General features: G+C 46.2%; 1 long non-coding RNA gene across 1 annotated transcript; it reads left to right on the top strand.

Moving 5' to 3' along the window:
* The first annotated feature begins 664 nt into the window (after positions 1-664).
* Positions 665-8,405, top strand: LOC125169052 (uncharacterized). The gene is made up of 3 exons (XR_007153417.1): positions 665-976; positions 4,647-4,814; positions 7,283-8,405. It is a non-coding gene; the product is annotated as an uncharacterized LOC125169052 (long non-coding RNA).
* Positions 8,406-9,622: the final 1,217 nt, after the last annotated feature.

Raw genomic sequence — 9,622 nt, 5'->3', positions numbered from 1 at the left:
TTAGGGTCATTGCAAGGTTACTGAGGGCTCAGTGTGTATATAGAAAGTGCTCAGCGACTGGTGTCTCTGATCCTTACTGGAGTGGCTGGTGTAGAAACCGGTGGTGTATAATAAAAGTCAGTGAATGCATTACAGAGCAGTGAAGAAGGCCCGTGGGAGTTCTTAGAGGGTTTCTAATGCTTCTGGAAGGGTAAATGGAGATGGCCCAGAGGAGCATGGTTTTGAAGGATGAAAGGGAGGTTGCCCTGTGAGAGAGAGAGAGAGAGAGAGAGAGAGAGAGAACAATCCCCGGTGAGGTGACATCACAACCAGAGAGCTAAGTTTGTAGGGAGAACAAAGTATGTGTGTGTGTGTGTGTGTGTGTGTGTGTGTATTTGGTGACACATGGTAGGAGGTAAGAGGAATCCCAAGCCTGGAACACCAAACAAGAGCCACAGGCCACTGTGACTTCGGGTGGGGCAGTGACAGAATACAGGGACAGAGGACACCAGGATACTCTAGTGCTCCCGGGCACCACAGCTCCGCCCGAGGTTGTGTTGTGCCAGAAGTTTGTTTCAAAGCCCGCCCTCTCCCTGTCCCTCCTTGTGCTCCCCGCCCTCCACAGACTGGCACAGTGCTTAAGAGCACAGCCTGCTACACTCAACCCCAGACCCGTCACTGTAGCTGTCTGACTTCTGGCAAGATACTCAGCCCTCTTTCTGCCCCCATTTCTCACGTAGGAAGTGACAATATCAATGTAGCTCTCTGAAGCAGGTTGCTGGGGCCCTTGGATGGGCTCATCAACGTGCAAACCTCAGAACACAAAAGGAGAATCTGAAGACGCGTTAGAGTTGCATGCCTCCCGGCAGACACTGAGAAGTCCCTTAAGCACATGGCAGCAAGATGGAGGATGTGCCCCTGCCCCGGAGAAGCTCACAGACCAGTGGGCGAATCAGACGTGGGCCCGACAGTCGTCACATGCGTTCCTACAGAGCAGGTAGTGAGGAGGGAGGGAGGGACGTAGGGGCACTCCCCAAGGAAAGCGAGTTGATTGGCCTCTGGAAGGAAGAGCCAGGCTTTATCAGGCCTGAACAAGGGGATCCCGGGGTCAGGTCCCTTCTGGAACTTTCCATCCTCTCCCATAAGGCGAGGAAAGCTGGGCTTTCACAAACAGTATCTTCCCTAATCCAGATGCTTCCCCTTGCCTCAACCGGCATTTCAATAATGCAGCTTTGGCGGGGGGTGGGATGGGCGGTGGAAACTTCCGGAATCTCTGTACCCCCTGCATGCTGGTGCCACCTCATAACGATCTGGGTTGGCTCAAAAGAAGGAAACTTGGTTCAAAATGTATGAGTTCATTTTTATGTTCTACTGAGAAAATTTATTCAGTGTGATGCTCAGGAGCGAGTGCCGTAAAACACCTTAATCCCTGGTTGAAGAAAGGTAATACCTTGACAGATGTGTGCCTCCTACTTTCCTCCCGGCCATGTTTCAACAACAAACCTTTATTTCTGCTTCTCGGCTGTAGCAGGGAAGAGAAAAAAATGAGGGGCAATAAAGCAGTCAGAAATCTCAGGAGCCAGGCGGCGATGCAATCGTAATGACAGATTTTTAATGTGGCGGGAGAGATTGACAGGGAAATGTCTTCGGAGCAAACGCTCGCCAGATGGAATTGCAAACGGTTTATTGGAGTAGAGAGGTACACTGAACCGAGGAGAGAGCGGGTATAAGGTGGTCTTTCTGGCTGCTGCAAGTAAACACATCAGAGAGAGGGACAGGGAGAAGAGAGAAAACAATAAATAAATACATACGCATGAGATGGACCTGGTGGGAAAGAGATTGGCCTGTCCTTGCTTTGCAGCTGAGTGTAAGGTCCCTCCAAAGGAGAGGCAAGGAGGGTGCCCCATCTGAAGGCGGGAAGCCCCGGATTCAAGGCCAGGGCTGGTTAAACTGTTAAGAGTTCTATTGAATCTTGAGGCTCAGTTTTGCTGGAACGTCGAGTCTGTCCGATGGTGGAGATGCTGATTCGTGTTCTGCAAACATTCTCGGCATCTGTTGGGTACCGGGTCCTGGACCAAGCACTCTAGACAGGGGAAGACAGGTCTGTTCTGGCGGGGTTCAGAGGGATACGCATGCGCAGCATCGATGAACTGATCTCTGCAAAAAGATAAATTATTTATGATTAGAATACCAAGTGTGAGTGTATAAATATAGGCGTTTACCTAGTCATCTGGTCATTCATCCATACTATCCATCCATCTATCCATCTATGCCTTTTTCCTTCCTTTTATAATCAGTGTCCAGCATATGACTCAAAATTCATTCAAAGCGGTTAAAAATGGTAGCATCCTCCAATTTAAAAATCAACAAAAGCATACGATACGACTTAAAATAGGAAGAGCGAGAAAACCATTTTATAAGATTTTGCGAAACAATCGAATATTAATAATACGTTTGAGTCCAAACAGTAGTACATGTTAGGGCCACATTTTTTTTTAAGTATAGATAGCTGTGACAGAAAACGACTAAAGGAAAAAATAAAATTGATTAATAGGAAGTCCTGAAGACCATGTCAATGGCGCCAATGATCAGACATCCTGGCTCAGGTTCAGGGATTCCAACGTGGTCACGAAGCAGCTCTCACCTTGAGCAAACCACTTCTCTTTTTCTGGCCTCAGTTTCCCCAGGATGTAAAATCAGGTGTGGTGGAATGAATGAATGAAGACACCACCACCGACAGAGGACACGATCCCCCACTTTCTTCTGCTGCTACCATTTTAGGGCACTAGGCGCAGGCTTCTGCCGGCAGATATTCTCAAGGCCAATAATAATTTGAAAGCGACAAAGCAATGGAAAGGTGGGCGTATGCGGAATGTTCTTTTATAACAAATAATACAATAAAAATACTTTTTAAAAAAATCATCCGTGACAGACGAACTCATCTTCTCTATAGAAAAATCTAATCAGATGCAAAGACGCCTCTTTCCAGCACCCAGAGCTACAACTCTTCTTGTCCTCGGAAGCAAACAAATTGAGACTCCGTGTTCCCAGGGATGGCGAGTCAAGTTGAGACCTGCTGTCAGAGGCCCCGCGGAAAATGTAGATCCGTAAGATTTCATGCCAGACGTTGAGTGCCTGACATCTTGCAGTGGGGAGGGGAGAGGGCGGGCAATTAAAATCGTGGTTAAATGGAAGGACGGAATGGGAGAAAATCCGATCACGCTCCCAGCCACCCAGACAGCATTCTTCTCTGACACGTTTGCGATACTGATCTCAGCCCAGAGCAAAGTCCAGGATGAGAAGCCAAGCGGAGTGAACCCCGTGGGGTCGCGGGATCAGGACTAGTGGGGTGCAAATGGCATTCTTGATCACTTTGCGTGTGACTCTATTTTCCAGTTCCGCAGAGTGTTGGAGGGCTTTAGCGTCCGAAAATAAATAAAATAGAAATAACCAACTCAGCATGGGGAGGAAAGTTGTATCTGTGCCGTGTACATCTGGCACGTTTTCCCTTCACGTTTCATCCTGCCCGGGCTTACGGTGTCCGAGGAAATAGCCCGAAGCCTCTCCTGATCTGCTTATCCAGTGTTGTTTTTTTGTTAATTTTTTTTTCACTTTCGTCTTAAGACAAATGGCCACATAAACAAACAAATTGTTTTTCGTAGATGATTGTTCTTTGGAGCTCCCATATTGTCCCGTTGAAATTTCTTAAACGATGAAAACCCTGTTTGGCGTGAGAAGGCGGCTGAGTAAGGACATTTTGGTCCCCAAACTAAGCAAGGGGAAGGCTGTGGAAGACCGACAAAACAGACAGCTGGATTTTTGGAATATGGGCAACGGAGTCTTTGGGTTGGGTAGAAAGCGTAAGCAAAAAGAAGGAAAAAAGGCAATGTAATGACTTCTGTAAAAAAAAAATTTTTAAATGTTTATTTATTTTTGGCAGAGAGAGAGAGAGAGAGAGAGAGAGAGAGAGACAGAGCATGAGCAGGGGAGGGGCAGAGAGAGGGAGACACAGAATCCCAAGCAGGCTCCAGGCTCCGAGCTGTCGGCACAGAGCCCGACACGGGGCTCGAACTCACAGACCGTGAGATCATGACCTGAGCCGAAGTCGGATGCTCAACCGACTGAGCCACCCAGGCCCCCCTGTAATGACTTCTTGATCTCATTTTGCACCACGTCTCCAAATTTATGATGAGACTTTTGAATTGAAAACCAACTCTAACAAGCCATTTCCTTTCCCCACCCCACCCTCCCCCTGCCATGAGAAAGGACCGGGACTCCGTGTTGATGGTTTGTCCGGACTCTGCCCCATTTCTGAGACGTAGCCACAGCTTAGCCATTTGGGCGGTCAGAGCCTCAAGGCGCTTGCCCAGAAACTGGGTGCAAACATTGACATGCCAAGATCCACGGGGAGGGCAGGTGCACGTGGATGGAGTCTGCAAAACGTCAAGTGCCCTGAGTTATAGCCTAAGAATTATCCCAGTATCGTGGGCAATCGGGAGGACGCTTTCTAAATTGCTGCTTTCCAGGTAACCCACCTTCCTCATTTCTACAACACCTTGCTTCCTATGGGGGGGCTTGGACAGTGCTGGTTCAGAAACGAAATATCTCAGTCGTCAACGCAGCTCCTATATTCTGCCGGTTCTCACATTCCCTCTGTCTGTACGCAGGACCCAGGAGCTGCGTCTACTCTAGGAGGACAGAGCAAGTCCATCCAACTTTGTTCTGCTTTTGTTTGAAAGCAGAGTCTCTCCTGGAATGGCTCATCATTTCTGGTGGTAGTTTTTCTCCTCTCGCTGCCCTCCATCGTCTTGAGATGGGAACACCCTGGAAACATGGTAAGGTGGAGTCGAGCAGGGCTCGGGTCCTGCTCTACCTTGGAGCAAGTCTCCTCACCCCAGGGGGTTTCAGTTTCCTCCAGCACAGCTGGAGATAATTTCCAGGACCCTCTCCTTCTAGAGCCTACGACTGAACCCTTCTGTGTTATGAAAACCAAAATTTGGACAATGACCCAGGGCCCATTTTATTTTATTGTTCCTAGTTACTAAGAAATCAAATCCTGAGGGGCACTTGGGTGGCTCAAGTCGGTTGAGCATCCGGCTTCAGCTCAGGTCGTGATCTTGCGGCTCATGGGTTCGAGCCCGGCGTCGGGCTCTGTGCTGGCAGCTCAGAGCCTGGAGCCTGCTTCGAATTCTGTGTCTCCCTCTCTCTCTGCCCCTCCCCCGCTCATGCTCTGTCTCTCTCTGTCTCAAAAATAAATAAACATTAAAAAATTTTTTTTTAAAAAGAAATCAAATCTTGAGGCTGCTGCATGGCAAAAAGCCACTGAGTTTTTCTTTTTTAATGGAATCAATAGCTAAGCATGAACCTGCTATGGGACTCAGTAGTCTCTATATATCTATTTTTTCATTTTACAACAATGAATGCAAAAATTTTAGAAATAAATCTGGAGATGTTGGCACATAGAAATTGGTGTATATCCTTCTAATATTTCAGAAAAGCATACATATGAATATTTTTGCTTCTTTGCTTATCTATACAAATGGCTTCACACTGGGTGCAGTGTCGTATAATCATTTTCACTTCTTATAGCAGGTTTTTTTTTTTCTTCCACATCATTAAATGCGCTTCTACAACATAATGCTTAGTTACGTATTTCCGATTTGCCCAATTAGAATGTAAGCTCTGTGGACAAAGGGGTGCATTGCCTTTAACACTGTTGAATCCTTCAGAACAGTGCCTGGAGCGTAGGAGAACCCCAAATGAATAATTTGAGTAAATGAATTCACAATCGTCCATCTTGTGCCTATATCATAACTTGTTCCGTTTAGATCTCCTTGCATTATTTTTAAATTTTTTTTCAAAGTTCATTTGTTTGTTTTGAGAGAGAGAGCAAGCGTGAGCAGGGGAGGAGCAGAGGGGGGGGGGAAGAGAGAATCCCAAGCAGGCTCTGTGCTGATAGCGGGGAGCCCAACGTGGGGCTCGATCCCAAGAACCGTGAGATCATGACCTGAGCTGAAATCAAGAGCCGGATGCTTAACAGACTGAGTCACTCAGGCAACCCGCTCCTCGTATTATAATTGGAGACCCATGAGATTGAGATCTGGTCCACTGTGTTTACTGCTGGGGCCTCAGAACTTGGAATAAGGCCTGGCGTTAAATAATTGCTCAGTAAAGGCTACCCAGCAAATGACCACAGTCTCCCAGCACTGGACGTCTTTGCTCCCAATATTTTACCATTATAAACAACAATGAGATGAACATCTTTGTAGCTAAATATGTGTGAACATCCCCGATTTTTAAAGAATAAATTCCAGGGCAATATAATTGGTGGGTTAATGGGTGGGCATATGTTAGTGAAGCTTTTGAGATTTGCTTCCTAGAAAAGTGATGTTTCTTTGTTTGTTTGTTTGTGCCAATCTACATTTGACCAATGCTATAGAGAGCACCTCTTTTCCTGATGCCTCAGTGCCAGAGAGGTCAAATTTTTAAACCTTATTAATTTGATAGATGAACAGTCATATCTCCCTGATATCGTCTTACATTTCTTTGACTATAAAAAGATTTAATATTTTCTATGTTATTTTAGTGTTTGTCCCTTCATTTGTTTATTTATACTTGGTTGGTTTTTTTTTCTCAGTAACTAAATTAAAATACAGCTTTTAGGACTACTTGGCAAGTCATAAGCACCGTTCCCCTTATTATTATAACTCTTATTTTGTTTTAGTTTTACTTCCTTCTTTTTACTGATTTGTGAGAATTTACTATTATGTGTCATATAAAGCATATTTGCATATTATTGGTCGACGCATACGATAAAATATTTTGTCCATTTATTTTACTCATTTCATAAATATTTTATTTTTATATTGCCACATCTACCTAGTGTTTTCTTTTCCTTTTTTTTCCCCTCTGCTTTTGCAGCTAATTTGTCTTTTGAACTGTGTGGGCAACGCTTAATATACTTTTCAGACACATGCAATATTTATAGGATGGATTGAGCTTAAAAAAAAACTACCGGTAGCCTAAATTGTATTATTTTTAAGGATCTTACTTTGTGATTTACGGTGTTCAAAGCAGTTTCATATACGTTTCTTCCGAGTCTTGCGTTTAGGGTGGCGGGTGAAACACTGATACGCCCATTTTTGCAGACCAGGTAACTAGAGGCTTGAGCACAGAGGGGACAACAGGTAAAGGGGATTGTATTCTTCTGCCTGTAATTTCAGGCTTCTATACATTTTGGCTTTTACTTTTTCTATTTATTTATTTATTTATTTATTTATTTGTTTATTATTTTTCATTTTAGAGACACAGAGAGAGAGAGCTCAAGAAGGGCAGGGGGCAAAGGGAGAAAGAGAGAGAATCTCAAGCCGGCCCCATGCCCAGTGCAGCCCAACGACCCTGGGATCATGACCTGAGCCAAAAACAAGAGTCAGGTGCTCAACCGACTGAGCCACCCAGGCACTGCTACCCTGTCTTTTTCTTAAGAAGCTCGAGAAAACCCGCAGTGATGATGGAGGGGAGAGGAGAAGGGGTCTGTGTATTCGGGGTGGGAAGGCAGCATCGTGGTGACTGCACCTCCAAGGCCTAAGGCTCTCCCCATTCACTGCGCGGCGTTACATCTGACAAAACCAGCCCCGGACTTTAAGTGGCAAATTATAGCCTGGCTGTATAACAGCTCTCGATCTCATGTATTCACTTTTTTTTTTTTTTTTGAATTCCTAAAAAAATCACGGCAGTACATCAGCATGGCCCCCTGCCCCCCGCACTGGGGAAGTTTGATAATGTATGTCCTAACTGCTTAATTGATTGATTACCTCACGGCAGCTTCCTGAGGTACCGAATTTATCTCTAATAGCCAGAGTCAGGCTCTGCAGACAACCGTGGGGGGGACCGGGGTCCCTTGGTGTCGATTTGCTCTTAACTGGAAAGTCATTACCACTTAATACATGTAGATTGTGTTGAAAGAAAATTATGTGTAATGAAATGAGGGAAAAATTAGTGGAGTGTTATGGGCGAAAGCAGATGTTACAGAGAAATTATGCTAGCAGAGATAATCACCTTCGTTGGTATTGTGTGTGCTGGGGTGTTAACTGAAGAGGAGGAGGGGACAGGGCTGAAGGAGGGCCCTGATCGGCACAGACTCGCCCCCCCCAGAAACTGCCGCACGGGATGGGCCCCCCAGGACCCGGCAGCCGGGCCTCTGTAGCTTGGCCCACCCAAACCTGGGACCCCTCTGCCCTGCGGTCTCCCAGGATGCCTGGTCGCAAAGAATCTACCCGCGGGTCTGGGGAGAGACAGGGTGGAGGAACTAGGGATGCCTCCTGCCAACTGAGGCGGGTGGAAAGCATGGGGCTCTCATTGCTACAGCCTTAGTTGAATCTGGGCGAAAGCAAAGCCCCAAACTCCTCCCCCCCATCTCAAACAAACACACAAACAACAACAAAAACCTAAACTAAAAAAAAAATAAAAACAATAATAATTAACTAATTAAAAAAAAAATAAAAAAGCTTAGCCCATAACAGGGTAAAGGCTGTTGAATCTTTTCGTAAATAGTCTTATCTCAGATGGAGGCATGGAAGAGCCTGTGCCTGTGTGTGGAGCCAGGGGGAATAAAACCTCGCTGCTTTTACGTCTCGCGATCCTTGGGGACAAGAGCTCGGCCCTCACGGTCCAGACCTCTTGCTCGACTCCTCTGCTGCTGAGGAAACTGAAGCCAGAGAAGGAAAGACCCTTGCCTGCAGTCACAGACGCAGTGAGGGAAGAGGGGAAGCGGGTCCGCACACGGACGGCGCAAATCCAGCGGACCCCGGTGCTTCCTCGAGGGGGATCGGGTCTCACCGGCTAGGAGCTGATGTTACAAAATGAAGGGATGTTTTCAGCATTCTGGCATCATACAACTACCTGCGTAGATCGTAGAGCCATGAGAGGTGTGGATGGCAAGCCGAGTCTTCTCCAAGTGGCCACGCTGATGGTCCCTGCAGAAGCGTTTTCCCCTAGAGATGCTCGGATTCGACCTCATTCAGAGGCATTCCCGATGGAAGAAGAGTTCAAAGTCCCTGGTTCTCTGCAGCATTGAACGGGCTGGAGAAACTAGAATCATTTATCCTCAACCGTGTGGCCCACCTGCTCAAGGGTCAAGGTTAAGTTCATCGCATGGCCTTGTCAATGTAATCACCCCCCCCCCCAACCAGTGTCCTGTCTGTGGAAGGGGTAGCTGCAGAACTTACCCCACAAGTTTTCCGTGAATATTGACAAAGCACTGACCACAATGCCTGGTGCATATAGTAAGCGCTCAATAGTTGGTTCTCTCCAGTGACCAGAGTAAATGTTAGATTTTGCCTGCAAGTTACATGTTTGTGTGTGCGTGTGTGTATACATACGCACACACACACACACACACACACACACACACACACACAAACACCTAGACTCTACAGGGATGAAAATATAATACATCATTTTAAAAGGTTACTGAATTAACATATCAAAGTCTTTCAAATTCAGAAGCGTGTCTTAATTAATGTAAGATACACCGTAATCGGATATTGGAGCCTTTTGCTGTTAATGTTATAAAGAAGCCCTAATTCTTGAAATGGTTGAAGGCGCCTACTGTATACCTAGACATCGTAAATTAACCCTGGTC

This window comes from Prionailurus viverrinus, chromosome B3, assembly GCF_022837055.1.
Source record: "Prionailurus viverrinus isolate Anna chromosome B3, UM_Priviv_1.0, whole genome shotgun sequence".
Classification (NCBI taxonomy): Eukaryota; Metazoa; Chordata; class Mammalia; order Carnivora; family Felidae; genus Prionailurus; species Prionailurus viverrinus.
The sequence above is the reverse complement of the archived record's forward strand: the minus strand, read 5'-3'. Positions and strand labels throughout refer to the sequence as shown.